Source organism: Ranitomeya variabilis, chromosome 1 (genome assembly GCF_051348905.1).
Source record: "Ranitomeya variabilis isolate aRanVar5 chromosome 1, aRanVar5.hap1, whole genome shotgun sequence".
NCBI classification, from domain to species: Eukaryota; Metazoa; Chordata; class Amphibia; order Anura; family Dendrobatidae; genus Ranitomeya; species Ranitomeya variabilis.
This window is the reverse complement of record NC_135232.1, coordinates 679,595,507-679,609,505: the sequence shown is the minus strand read 5'-3', so window position 1 is coordinate 679,609,505 and position 13,999 is coordinate 679,595,507. Positions and strand designations below refer to the sequence as shown.

At 42.2% G+C, this 13,999-nt stretch overlaps 1 protein-coding gene across 4 annotated transcripts in view; it reads right to left on the bottom strand.

The window, feature by feature from the left end:
- DAAM1 (dishevelled associated activator of morphogenesis 1) overlaps nucleotides 1-13,999 on the bottom strand; it is a 208,603-nt gene that overhangs the window by 123,583 nt on the left and 71,021 nt on the right. For 2 of the 4 annotated variants that reach the window (XM_077265179.1, XM_077265223.1), the window contains exon 2: nucleotides 9,519-9,570. The exons of 1 other annotated variant lie outside the window; for it this stretch is intronic. The gene's annotated coding sequence lies outside the window, so the exon portion shown is untranslated. The remainder of the gene's footprint in view (nucleotides 1-9,518; nucleotides 9,571-13,999) is intronic. One more of the 4 variants, XM_077265188.1, reaches the window with a different exon arrangement.

The following is a 13,999-nucleotide window of genomic DNA, read 5'->3' as shown; positions in this document are numbered from 1 at the left end:
CAGGATCTGGGGGAGAATCAGAGATGTCACCACGCCCATATGACCAGACCAGCGTGAGTGACAGCCCAAAACGGCGACTTTACAAAGGTATTTCGGCAGCATAGGTGGGGAATAAAGGCACACAAAATACACTAATGTAAAGCACAGCTCTGCCCCTATTTAAAGGGAACCTGTCACCCCCCAAAATCGATGGTAAGGTAAGCTCACCGTCATCAGGGGCTTATCTACAGCATTCCGTAATGCTGTAGATAAGCCCCTGATGTTACCTGAAAGAGGAGAAAAAGAGGTTATAATATACTCACCTGGGCGGTCCCGCTGTGGTCCGTGGTCAAATGGGCGTCTCAGGTCCGCTCCGGTGCCTCCCATCTTCATTCCATGACGTCCTCTTCTGGTCTCCGCGCCGCGGCTTCGGCGCAGGCGTACTTTGTCTGCCCTGGTGAGGGCAGAGCAAAGTACTGCAGTGCGCAGGCGCCGGGCCTCTCTGACCTTACCGGCGCCTGCGCACTGCAGTACTTTGCTCTGCCCTCAACAGGGCAGACAAAGTACGCCTGCGCCGAAGCAGCGGCGCGAAGACCAGAAGAGGACGTCATGGAATGAAGATAGGAGGCGCCGGAGCAGACCTGAGACGCCCATCGGAGCGGGACCGCCCCTGGGTGAGTATAATCTAACGTCTTTTTCTCCTCTTTCAGGTAACATCGGCGGCTTATCTACAGCATTACAGAATGCTGTAGATAAGCCCCTGATGCCGGTGAGCATACCTCACCATCAATTTTGGGGGTGACAGGTTCGCTTTAACGCTATTTTTAGCTCATCTTGAAAAAAATGGGGTGACAGGTTCCCTTTAAAGGGGTTGGCCTGGCTTAGGGTTCATGTTTGCAGTCACTATGTGACCACAGACTTGTGAATCCTCACAACGCGTGAACTGTCTGGATTCTCCTGTGCCAGTGTCATTTCGCCACAAGTATGCAATTTGTGGTCACATGCCAACTAGTTGTGCACGGCCTCACTCAATACAAGTGAATTGACTGAGGTCAGACACGTCTAGTTGGAATGTGGCCGGACGTATGCAAATTGCATACTTGTGGTTATATGATCGCCCACTACTGGCAATTTCGGACAATATGTGCTGTGAGGACTCATAAATCTGCAGTCACAGAGTGACAGCTGTATTGAACTCCAAGCCTGGACAACCTATTAAACTAATTCTGCAGTCAGGACTAGACATTGCAATACAGATGCCACAGAGGAAAAACAGAGCAAAATTATTAATGAAACAATGGAAAAAAAAAAAGTTAGCTCCAAATACTTACATTTAAGTTTAAGTAAAAAAAAAAAAAAAAAGTTCTTAAAGTGGATAACATGGCAATATCTACCCAATCACAACATGCTGAATGTACCAGGAAGCCCCATCTATGTAGGGTTCTAGAATATACAATATAAACAATATTTTACATGTTAACGTGCAGAGCAATGAACTGGTCCAGCAGCACACCGCGTCCCTACGGAATCATATTACAGGCCCACAGGTTCCGTGTGTATGGGGACTTGCCGATGTGTTCTACTTCCCCAAGAAGCAATGCTTTTAGCTGAGAATACCTGCATAATTCAGTATGCATTTTTTTCTTGTGGATTCACAAATAGGTTGTGAGAAAAAACAAACTTATATTTTTCTCCATAGTATGTCCAGGTTGCATACCTGATTCCACGGGGGTGTAACTACAGTGTGTGCAGGGGATGCAGCCTAAGAGAGGCTCAAAAGTTTCCTTTAGGCCATACATGAAGACCAGTACTTGTGAAGGCCTGCAATAATTGGGGCCAACAAGCTTCAAGTTACACGACTGATGGTGCATCATGCATGGTTTTAGCCCCCCCCCCCCCCTCCAAGGTTTTCCTAGTATCAGAAACGATATATATGCTGATCCCTTAGTAAAATAAAGTCATTTTTTGTTCTTCTATTTGTATAGTGTTCTTCTTAGAATATCATCTGACAGATCTTCTTATACCACAAACCAAAGAACATATTCTGATATCAGAGCGAGCACATGAGAAATGACATAATCCTTTTAGACATGGCCATGGGTGGTTACCACAGATCACTTAAGGGCAGTCTGTCAGCATTGAATGACTGCCCAAATCAAGCAGAGACACGCGGTGCACCCTAGGTGTGGCCAAACATAACATTTAAGTTCACCTTCCCATCTACTTATTTTCCATCTATCTCTGCCACCATTCTCTGGCTCTCAATCAAAGAAGAGGTGGGGTGGAGATAGAGGAAAAACAAGTACGGTAGGTGGGGCGGTGCACGTAAATGTTTGGCCACACCAAAGGTGCACCAAAGAGCTGAGCTTGGTTTGAACAGTCATCCCACGCTGACAGATTCCCTTTTAATGACAAAAAGTAAGACTATGTGCACATGCCGCGGACTGGTGTGCGGATTTTTCCGCACTGATTTTGATAAATCCGCAGGGCAAAAACACTGTTTTTCCTGCGGATTTACCGTGGTTCCTGTGGTTTACCGTGGTTTTTGTGCGGATTCTACTGCGGTTTTACACCTGCGCTTTTCTATTATGGAGCAGGTGTCAAACCGCTGCGGATTCCGCACAAAGAATTGACATGCTGCGGAATGTAAACCGCTGCGTTTCCGTGCGTTTTTTTCCACAGCATGTGAACAGCGGTTTTTATTTTCCATAGGTTAACATGGTACTGTACAAAGCATGGAAAACTGCTGCGGATCCGCAGTGTCAAAAACGCTGAGGATCCGCAGTAAAAACCGCAACGTGTGCACATGGCCTTAGACTGAACAGAGTCAAAAAAAGACCTCAGCAGTAAAGACCCAGGCACTTGCTGCTGTACGGTGCCTCCATATGGCACCGCATTATGGAGATATTCTCCTCTAAAAGCATGAAAGAATAACCAGGTACAATGACACCCAAATGCTATACAAAAACCGCAGCACACAGATGTACAAAATATCACAGCTTCATAGAATCGGAGAATGCACAACTATAGGTATACCAAGAGTACCCCATACAGGTGTGTCTGAATTAAATCGCCACCTAGTTCCTCTACCTCCATAGGCCTCTGACTTCACGAGGAGGTCCTCTCTCGGATAACACGAGGAGTAACATCAAGTCATTCTGCAGGGATTTCCTGACTATTTGTCTGAGCAAAACTCAAGTTAAGCCCAACTCAAAACAATTCATCTTTCAGGGGCTCGTACATCACAAAATCCATACTAACCTGACGTTACCTCTAAATATGGACATGGCGCTTACACTGGTGGTTACAGGGAGCAGGCTATGCTCTTAGAAGGACATGGGGTGTTTTTTTCAGTTTTAAGTCCACATGGGAATGTTTACATTCTTCTCTGTATAGCCGAGGTACATTCTGTCACCACTATATAAAATCCCTTCAGCCTCTGCGTTCACATACCAGACCCCAGGTATTCACAGCTCACCCTCTAAACTAACAAATCCTCCATACATTCAGGATTAGACAGTTTTTCTGCAGCAAAAAAACATCCCAAACAACAACCCTAAGGACACATAAATAAGCTGGTTATAAAAATAAAATAAAAAAATGCGAAATTTAATACACGGCTGGTAAAATTCATTAGAAGTCGCTAATGAAAATTTTATTCTTTTTTTTGTGTTTTACAGTACAATCACACACACAAAAAAATCAGCCGTATGGCTTTTTTCTTTGACCATAAATGTCGGAGTGCAGAGATAGATGGAAAGTAAGTAGGTGGGAAAATATGCTAAACTGCTCGACCATGCCAAGGGTTCACAGAGAGCCGGGGTTTAGTTTGAATGATCATTTTGTGTTGACAGGCTCCCTTTAGAAAGGTGAAACATAACTAATTCCTTCCCTCTATTGCTTTCCTATATGAACAGCAATCACATTCTACATTGAAATAAATGTAAACCTTAAGTGAAAGCGGAAATTAAAAAAAAAAAAAAAAACAACTAAAAAAAAAAAATTAAGTAAAACAAAATAGCAACCTGAAGATTTTTACAGAAATACATACAGAGAACCAGAGGCAAGAAAGGATCCGTTTAACTCTATTAACAGTCTTTGTCTTGATGGATGAACTATCTGTAGGAAGACGGATCTTGTGCAAGCCTAGAAAGGTCCACCAAGGTCTTCTCCGCCGTTATTTTGATAGCATCAAGCCATTGGGTTGTTGGTCTTCGAGGCTCATGGAAATACCCCAGTGGTGCAGCTATATACAGTATATCATATACAAAATCTGGATTAAAGACAACCTGTCACCGGGTAAAAAGTGAACAGTTTCGCTCTTATTTCCACTGTTACCTTGGGTAAATATTAGCACTAACTAGAAAAGTTTCAGATGCTGCACATCTCGTATCTTCACAGCATAGACAATTGCCTTCAGGTGACCCCAGCATCTGAAACATCGGATACTGGAAGCCTGTGCTAGCATTTCTTCTGCGGTGTTGCTATCAATGTGTCAAGAGTGGGAGAAGAGGGTTGCACTGACAATCCAACACAATGGGCAGCACTTTGAACACATTTTATAAGTGGCCATAAATATGTAACTAACTCATAAAAGAATAAAGTTACATTAATACCAAGCACACCACTGTTTTTGTTGTGAAATTCTCAACAAGTTTGAAGTGCAACATCACCCTTGGATCCAAAATGGCCGACTTCAAAATGGCCGCCATGGTCACCACCCATCTTGAAAAGTTTTCCCCCTCGCATATACTAATGTGCCACAAACAGGAAGTTGGTATCACCAACCATTCCCACTTTATTCAGGTGTATCCATATAAATGGCCCACCCTGTATGTATGTATGTATGTATGTACGTACGTATGTATGTATGTAATACATCTATATATAATCCATCTATATAGAGAGAGAGTAAAGTGCTGCGGAATATGTTAACACTATATAAATATAAGATTCATAAAGTAGGAACAAAGACTGGTCACATTTCACCCGGTGACAGGTTCTCTTTATGGTGAGGAATTAAAAAGGTCGCAAAGGTAGAAAGCGAGCGGTGGTGCTGGTTACCATAGTAACCTACCTATATTATATCTCTCCATCCCAGTAACCCCCATGTGCTAGAACAGCTACATTTTTAGAATACAAGCAGAATAGAATAAATGATACAAAGAAAAGGTGTACTGCAACCCTGCTGATATAAAGAAAGCGCAACGCCCAAGTGACACCGGCTTTACGCAGCATATAATTGCCAATCATTGCTGCTTTTTAAGTGCCAAGTGCTATAAAAACTGCTATGTATGTCTAGTCTCAGTAATCCGCCTAATCCTGATGCATCTATAATCTGAATTCCTAGAAAGTCTGCAGTAATGTCCACTTATCGAATGAAAAAAAAAAAAAAAAAAAAAAAACAGGAGCACAGAATTCACAGACAGGATGTCCATCTGATGCATGTATCAAAGCAGCAGCACATAAGGTTTCCCCTATTCCGCAGGATGGTCCTTAATGGAAACATGTATAAAAAGTTTTGAATTGAGCATCCACTTTTTCACACTTTATTACTTTTAGGTCCAACAATCTGTGCTGAATCCTTATAACTTATCTATAGCCTGTTTTTAATTTTTCTACTTTCTGTCGCAACCACTAGGGGGAGCTTAGGAACATACTTTAAATTGTGTGTAGTATTCAAATTCTGCAGCGCCCTCTAGTGGCATATCTAGGTAGAAAAGTTTTTTTTTGCTTATATGCACAAGACACTCAGATAATTTTCCCTTCAGATCTGTAGATAGAAAATCTGTAGGGTATTACACAAATAAATTAATGGGGTTGCCTGGGTGTAGGGGACAAGTCTGCAGGCACAATGTGACTGCAGACCTGTGAATGCGCACAGCAGGCAGTCAGGATTCTACAGCGTCGGGAGCATGTATGCAATTTGCATATATGCAGTCAAGTGCCAACTAGACATGTGCGGACTCACTCAATACAAGTGAATTGAGCGAGGTCGGACACGTTTAGTGAGAATGTGGCCAGAAGAATACTTTGGTCTAGTGGCATAGTCTTTGGTTGGCTTTATAAACTATGATTTGTCCTAAACGCCGCAACGTATCAGCGTAAAATGTACACGGATGCAATGTTGCAGATGGTCTATGAGATTCATGAAGCCTGTGATTCAGATTTCCTTTAACATGCAGGATGGACCCACACAAATTTTACATTTTGCAGAGATTGCCCCGGAATTTACTGCAAAATCCGCAACAATTTTTTTTCTGGACAAATTACAGAATCTTTGATTGTGTCTGAACATTTTAGCGTAGGGTTTCAAACTTGATATACATAAGGCTGTATTCACACTTGTTAATCCATAAAGATTGTTCCAGCCCCATGTGCACACGTTCAGGATTTCTTGCAGAAATTTCCTGAGCAAAACCAGACATTTTCTGCAAGAAATCCGCATGCGGGTTTTTTTCGCGTTTTTCTCACTTTTTTGTGCGTATTTCGTTCATTTTTTTCGCGGTTTTTATTTCCCGGAGCTTCCCAATGCATTAAATAGCGGGGAAAAAACGATAAATCCGCAAAATTAATGAACATGCTGCGTTTTTTACCGCGATGGGTTTTTTCGCGGAAAAAACGCATCACGTGCACAAAAATTGCAGAATGCATTCTAAATGATGGGATACATAATGTATGTGTTTTTATGCGTTTTTATAGCGAAAAAAGGTGAAAAATCCGCAATGTGTGCACACAGCCAAAGGGTTAAAATAATGCTTGTTACTGATATCAATAAAACTTTAAAATGTAAATGAAAAAATAGAAAAAAAAAAAAAACTAACTACGGTAGATCCAGATTCAAACAAGCATACTTAATCGTGGCAATCGCGGTCACACTTCCGTTCCATTTTGGGGAACAGATAAATGGAATAATGGGGAAAATGGATTCGTATTTTAATGGACACAAACAGAAGCAGAGGCGTCCCTTTATTACTGGATCTCTGTGTCAGCTCTGCGATTTGTAGGAAAAAATAAAAATGGACACAGATCGGAAGCCAGACAGACCCATTACCAATCAATGAGATCTCGCTGCTACTGTTTGCATTAGTTATAAATTCAGATCAGTTTTGGTCTTTTCCTAAAAACAGGAAAAGACAAGCAGAATGTAAAAAATCTAAGTGTGAACTCAGCCCCAAGGAAACTACTGGAGAAAATAGTAAAAGAAAATGAAACCTTGTGTAATAGCTCCATTACCCATAATCATAAGAGAGCAGAGGACTCGGAGGGAGAGGGAGGATCGGTGCCTAAGCTAATTCATTTTTTTTTTTGAGGTTCCCTATGGAAAAACATGTTGTGTGAGAAGGAGTCATTTATTTTTACAACAGGAGCTCTTCAAACAGGGTGAATGTTACAGTGGATACAATGAAAAGCATGCCTGGGTCAACGGAAACTTCAAAAGGGGAACGAGACTTTAACAAGCAAACCTGAAATGCTAACCAGACACGACATTTCATCAGCGATCCACAGCAACATAGGGGGGGTCCCAGCATTGGTCTGCATTAGCACAGGAAAAGATTCATCAAGCAACCACCAGAGAGCTGAGAAATACCCCCGACGTTTAACCCTTGTGGAGAATCAAACTTCAGAGAGTCCAGGTATCAACACGGATTAATCTACTAATGAAAACAATTAATCTTTTCCAACAGCTCGACTGTCGTAAGAAACACTTGCATCCCTCTACAAAATAACATTTGCTTAGGTCTCCCAAATTGCACTATTCCTCTCTTATATCACCTGGAAATGTAAGAAAAATTGCCAATTAGATGTGGCATTCCCGGTGTTCCTATAGTCTGTCTTCACTCGAAGCAAGGATCACCAAGCTACGACTTGCTTACACATCATACGAAGAGCGCAATCACTGAAGAAGGACATCATGGTCGGAAGAATGGATGGAACAAGGTGAAGAGGAAGACCGGCAACCCGATGACTTGATACTATTAAGATAACGGTGGAGAAGACCCTGGTGGACCTTATCTAGGTTTGCACAAGGTCTACCTTCCTACAGAGCGTTAGTAATGAGCGCAAGTGCCCATTACTTGAGTTTGCTTAGGGTTCTCGGGTATTCACTGAGTATTGCGGGTGCTCGAGTGACATGTTCTAGTCCTCGTGCATGTTTCGCAGCTGACGGCCACAATACATGAGGGGATTGCCAATATTTGCTAGGCAATCTCCACATGTTTTCTGGCTATCTAACAGATGCCAAAAACTGTGGCCAAACATGTCACTTGAGCACCCGCAATACTTGGAGAATACCCGAGCACCCGATGCAAATTTGAGTAACGAGCACTTCTGCTTATCACTAGAGAACGTTCATCCATCAAGCCGCTTGAGCAGAAGGCTGATTAATAACAAAAAACAAAGGTACAAGATTGGACTGTGTAGGGATGTAACCCTTCAGCAATGGGAATTGTAACACACAGTTGTCAATATCTTCATCTTCTTTCCAATTGCAGAGGAAAAAGCAGGTGATTTGTTATTTTATGGAGAATATATGTATCTGCAAACGCAGAAACGTCAGGAGAAATGACAGCTACTCCTTAAAAGTAAGTCCGCCACCCCCTAAACTCAAATCAAACCACTTATACATTCATAGAGGGGACTTAGCCCCTATAAAAATGATACCAGTAATAACAGATTTCTTTAATTCCATTTTACATACAATGCACAGTTCTGCCCCCTCTCATCCTTTACATCTCTGTTTATGTTGACAGCGATCACTTTTGAGCGTTGGCTGAATTAAATCCTTGGCCCTGAGCCCACTGACACTGCAGCAGGCAAGAGCTCAGACAGTGTCTGTGTGCAGGTGGGCTCCTATATCCCCTCTCCTGTCTGCTGCGGCCACTTTCTGCACTCAGGATTACACAGCGGGCAGCTGATGTTGACAGGAAAGAGATGAGAGCGCGCTCTGACACTGTGTGCTCGCACTCGCTGGGCTCCTGCAGTGTTCGTGTGTGCTCGGGCTGTCATCTCATCGGCAGCCTCCGATACTTTGTGACCCTGTTTAAGTACAGGAATCTCATGTTTTAGAAGTGAGGGGCAATTCTAGTACTGAACTTTCAGGCAGTAGAAGACTACTTACTGTAGAGGCTCCTGACACCTTTGACCATTATTCAGGAACCTCTCACCCTACTGATCCATAATCTACAGTATGAGCGATTTTCACTTCTCCGCTAAAAATGACAATTAAAGACTTTGCAGTCACCTTTTCACACCAAGACTACTCTGAACAATAGCTTTCCTTGCACTGTGTAACTATTGTTAGGGAGTTTTAGACTGTGCCAATACATGGGAATTTTCATATCCCGGCTCTATGTAAGCGAGCTTTGTCTAAGGTTTAGCACATTTCTTCGATGGTAAATCTCATTAGCTGCCATAATAATAAGCTAAGGGGATGAAGTGCATAATACACAGCTACAATAGCGTCTGCTCCCAGCCATGACATTCTGGATGAAAGGACCAGGAAAGTGTTAGTAGACAACTCGGGGTTGTTCACTTACTCACCAAGTCTTCCTACTTTTCACAGTTTAGTGACAAGGTTCACGCGGGTGTCTGAAAGGAAAGAAATACAGTATTTACATTGGCCCCATAGTAACTGAGATGCATTTAAGATATAAAATTGTATTTTTATCTGGTGTAAATGCCACTGTTCTCCCGAATCTAACATGGTTTCACTTATGTTCCTGCGCCTCTCTGCTCCTGAGATATGGCTCTCTCTTCCCTGTATATAAATCTAGTCTTGTCGCCAACTGGGTGAGGTCCACAACTGGTCAATGGGAGTCGTCTTTGATGACCACACCCAGTTGTCTTCAAAAAGCCAAAAAGAGTGGCTTGGGAACAAAAGGAAAATGCCAGATTCAGGAGAAAAGGGGCATTTACATCAGGTAATAATTTTAGGTATTCATGGCAAGTGACGCTTTTAACAAGAACAGAATATATATTGTTCAATAAATCTTAAAAGGGTTGTCCAGAATCGTATAGCGAAAAGTTCTGAACAGTCCGAATATGCTTTGTGCCTCCACATTTTCACAATCTCTAAGCCAACGCAATTACAATTTGTAACCGCATCATCAGTTTAGGCTAGAATGTTGCAGCTAAAGACAGGAAACAAAAGTGTTATTTGGCTGGATTTAGGTACAGATAAAAAAAATTGTGCACCCCTGAGAACTTTTGGGGTGACAAATATTAGGGCACTACTTTTAGATAAATCTGCCACAGTCAACAATATTTAGACTTGGACTTGATGCAAATCTGAAGTTTTTCCCATCTCGCAGAAGAGAAGGGGCGTTATTAATATGTTGATGATGCTTTTTCGTCCCCACTATATTAAAAGGGTATTCCCATCTGAGTAAGTGATGATAAGTTAACAGGATAAGTCAACACACAGTGATAGTGTAGCCTGATCTCTGGATTCCCCTGAGAAAGAAGAAGTTGCAGCAATACTTTAGCACCAAGTCCTTTTATCAGTGTTTAATCTGCACTGGAGTGTTCCCAGCCACGTGATCCAGAACCGCTCCATCCAAATGAACGAGCTGGCTACAGTTTTCCTCACAAAAAAAATGAATGAGATGAAGCCCTGTAACAGCACTGCGATCTTTTTATTTAAAAGCAGTGGGCATATGAGAACTCCCCCTAATGATTGTTAAATGATAGCATATTTGTTAAGGCATGCCATCACTTACTAAAATGGCCCCAGACTAAGCTGTTGCGAAACGCGCGTCGGGTGGACAGTGGATGAGCCTGTGCACTCTTTTGCTGCCCTTCTGGGCATAGTGTGGAATCCTTTACTATCAGGGCATTATTGATTTTGTCCACAGGGACTCTTACTTTTCCTCCCTGGTTTATAATATCAGTTTAACACTATCTTTTCTGCACATGTATTTTGTATCTGATTCCGCAGTGTTACATTGTCATCCTCTCTACATATGTGCAATATACCTGTATATACACCTTTTTGGCTTACCCAATTTCTTGTTTCCCATGTCTGTGTATTTTTGGATTTTTTTTTATCTATATATATTTTTAAATGCGATTCAATAAAAATTTATATTTTACTGTGATTTTTTTGCATTCTGAATTTTCTTCTTTTCGGTTTAATTTGCCATATCAGTGAAGTGGGATAATTTAACCCCTGTCTTAGAGCCACTGCCCTCTGGCTTCCTCACTTACTAGATGGCAATATTCATTTAACACCAGAAAACTGATAGAAATACATGAAGAAATCTGCCCAATTTGTGAAACTGTGTGGTTAGCAAGGTCTGAAAATTGAGGCAAAAATTTTTTAACAAAATTTCAGAAAATTATAGAAAAAGAACAAAAAAAAAAAAACATTGTGTATACCCAACCTTATTTGCAATTCGGATCTGGTTTGAGTTGAAGTCTAAATGTTTCTAATTTTTTTTTAAAGAACATATTTTATATATCTTTCAAAACTAACCCAAATAATTGGGCTCTAGTACAGCATTTTCCACCTAGCTTCTACGTATATACGGTAATACATAATTTATGTAAATCAGGTGACACATTGTGTACGGACTGACCGGCTCCCAATACTAAACTTCCCTTTACATTGCCGGCAGAACAACCACATTCAACAAGTTCTCTTTTCTAGCACAAAAGGGATAAATTGGACTTTGAAATAAACCAGAAAACCAACATATAGCACTATAGAGTCAGCATCAACCAGCACAGAAGCTCATTTACCCAAAAACAGAAAAAAAAAAAAGAAAAGAAAAATAACATACAACTGACCCCCATAATATCCCTTTATACCAAATGTGACTAATCTATTTGGTAGAGTCTAGTAGACAAGAATGACCAGTTCTCCTGCATAGATGACACATATTTGTAATGTGCAAAATTGACATTCGGCATGGCTCACATTGTTTCAGCACACACGGTCCTCGTTGCAGACGTCACCCTACTCTGGGTGGATAAAGCAGTGGAAAGTTCCAATTTTTGTAAAATTCAAGGGAGGTAAACTTATTTCATGCTCAGAAGTGAATGCTCAAAAATGGGCAGCTCACTGCTTTAATGGTCAGTATCGGGGTCCTGGATGTAAATGGGTTTTCCACTACACGGATACTCTCGACCAACCCTTAGGACAAGTCATCGATGTAAGGTCGGTGGGGGTGCGACACTCCAACCAATCAGCTGTTAGCAGCACTGGCAGAGAATGGATGTAACTATTTTAATAGCGGTAAGTGCAGATCACCCCTCATACAAATGAACGGGAGCTGAGCTGCAGTACACACGAGTGGCCACTAAGCAGTGCCCAAGCTGTGGTCGCTATCTACATATGGCTGCTGCCGGAAACGGTAACAGTGGATTGGTGGGGGGATTCGGGTGTCGGACCCTCAATGATCTAATAGTAAAGACTTATCCCTAATATAAAAAATAGTGGACAATCCCTCTAAATCTGACCAAGACCATCTTTAAGGACTTTATGTTCAGTAACACGGGCCATTATTAGGCTGCCCATGGCAGTCATAAGCCAACAAATGAGCGCTTCTTTTATGCAGCCTAAAGCCATGTATAGGTAACTGTATGAGAAATTGTGTTATGGTGTTAGGAATTTCCCTTTATGCTATTTCTGTAGGTCATCCATAAGTCCTTGTCATTCCGTAAGACCATTTTTGACATCAATATACTATCCACTTTTTACAATCACTAAAGATGTATGCTGTACAGGTAGTATCCGTTTTTTTCTTTTTGCGAATCAATAAGTTCTTTGGGCAAGTTCCATCTGATAAATGGAAAAGACTAAAGAACGCTACCGTTATTCACACCGACACATGGACTGTGTAGAAAAATGCACATCTGATGTAGCCCATTCACTAACATGGATCCCCGTGCCATCCGTTTTAAAAGCACGATGGTCTGAACACATCCTAAAAAATAATCATTGTGGCAGCACACCCCATTGTGTAGAGAGTGGATTTGCTGAAGACATGTAAAATGTTTGGGGGGCCTGATCAATTTGACTAAAAAGGTGGTTGCATTTTTCTACCTTCAGAAGCGCACCCTCTCCAATCTTCCAGATTGCCAGGGTTTTCGGGTGTAGGTGGTGGCACTCCTGATGATTCACAGTTTGGATCAGAGGCATGGCTGTGCGGCTCAAATGAACAGTGCGCTCTCCTATGAGCACTGGCGTGAACATTGCGCTCTGCCATGAGCAGCTGGCATGAACAGTGGGCTCTGCCATGAGCCGCTGGCATGAACAGTGGGCTCTGCTATGAGCCACTGGCATGAACAGTACGTTCTGCCATAAGCCTCTGGCATGAACCTCTGGCATGAACAGTGCGCTCTGCCATAAGCCTCTGGCATGAACAGTGCGGTCTGCCATAAGCCTCTGGCATGAACAGTGCGCTCTGCCATAAGCCTCTGGCATTAACAGTGCGCTCTGCCATGAGCCTCTGGCATTAACAGTGCGCTCTGCCATGAGCCGCTGGCATGAACAGTGCACTCTGCCATGAGCTGCTGGCATGAACAGTGCACTTTCCCAAGCTGTGAGCAGAGATAACATTACCTCTACGCTAGAGGGGCACTGAGGTTGTCTGGATCCGGTAAGTTTCAAAACAGCACTTACAGGCTCTTTAGCAAATAGCTTGTAAGTGCACGCTCCTTGCCGAGGAAACAGGCCACTGCTAACAGACTGCAGAGGTGGCTGGTATTCCAGAAAATAAGGAGTAAACTATAAATTTTAAATTCCCTCCATTTTGGAGAACATAGAGGATTTTTAATAAGACGTAAATTATTGCAAAGTGTTTTTACAAGCAATTTTAGCAAGGGTATGGTCAAGGAGCCTTAAACAAGAGCCAATCAAGTTGATCGGGGCTCATTATGGGCAGAGATCTACCTGTGTAAACCTGCCTTTTGGCATGAGCATACGCATCCCAGATAGGGTCATTAGCTTCCTATTATAATGTCCTGCGTTTCTGATCGGGATTGTGAGCGCCATTACACAGGGCCAATCTCTGTA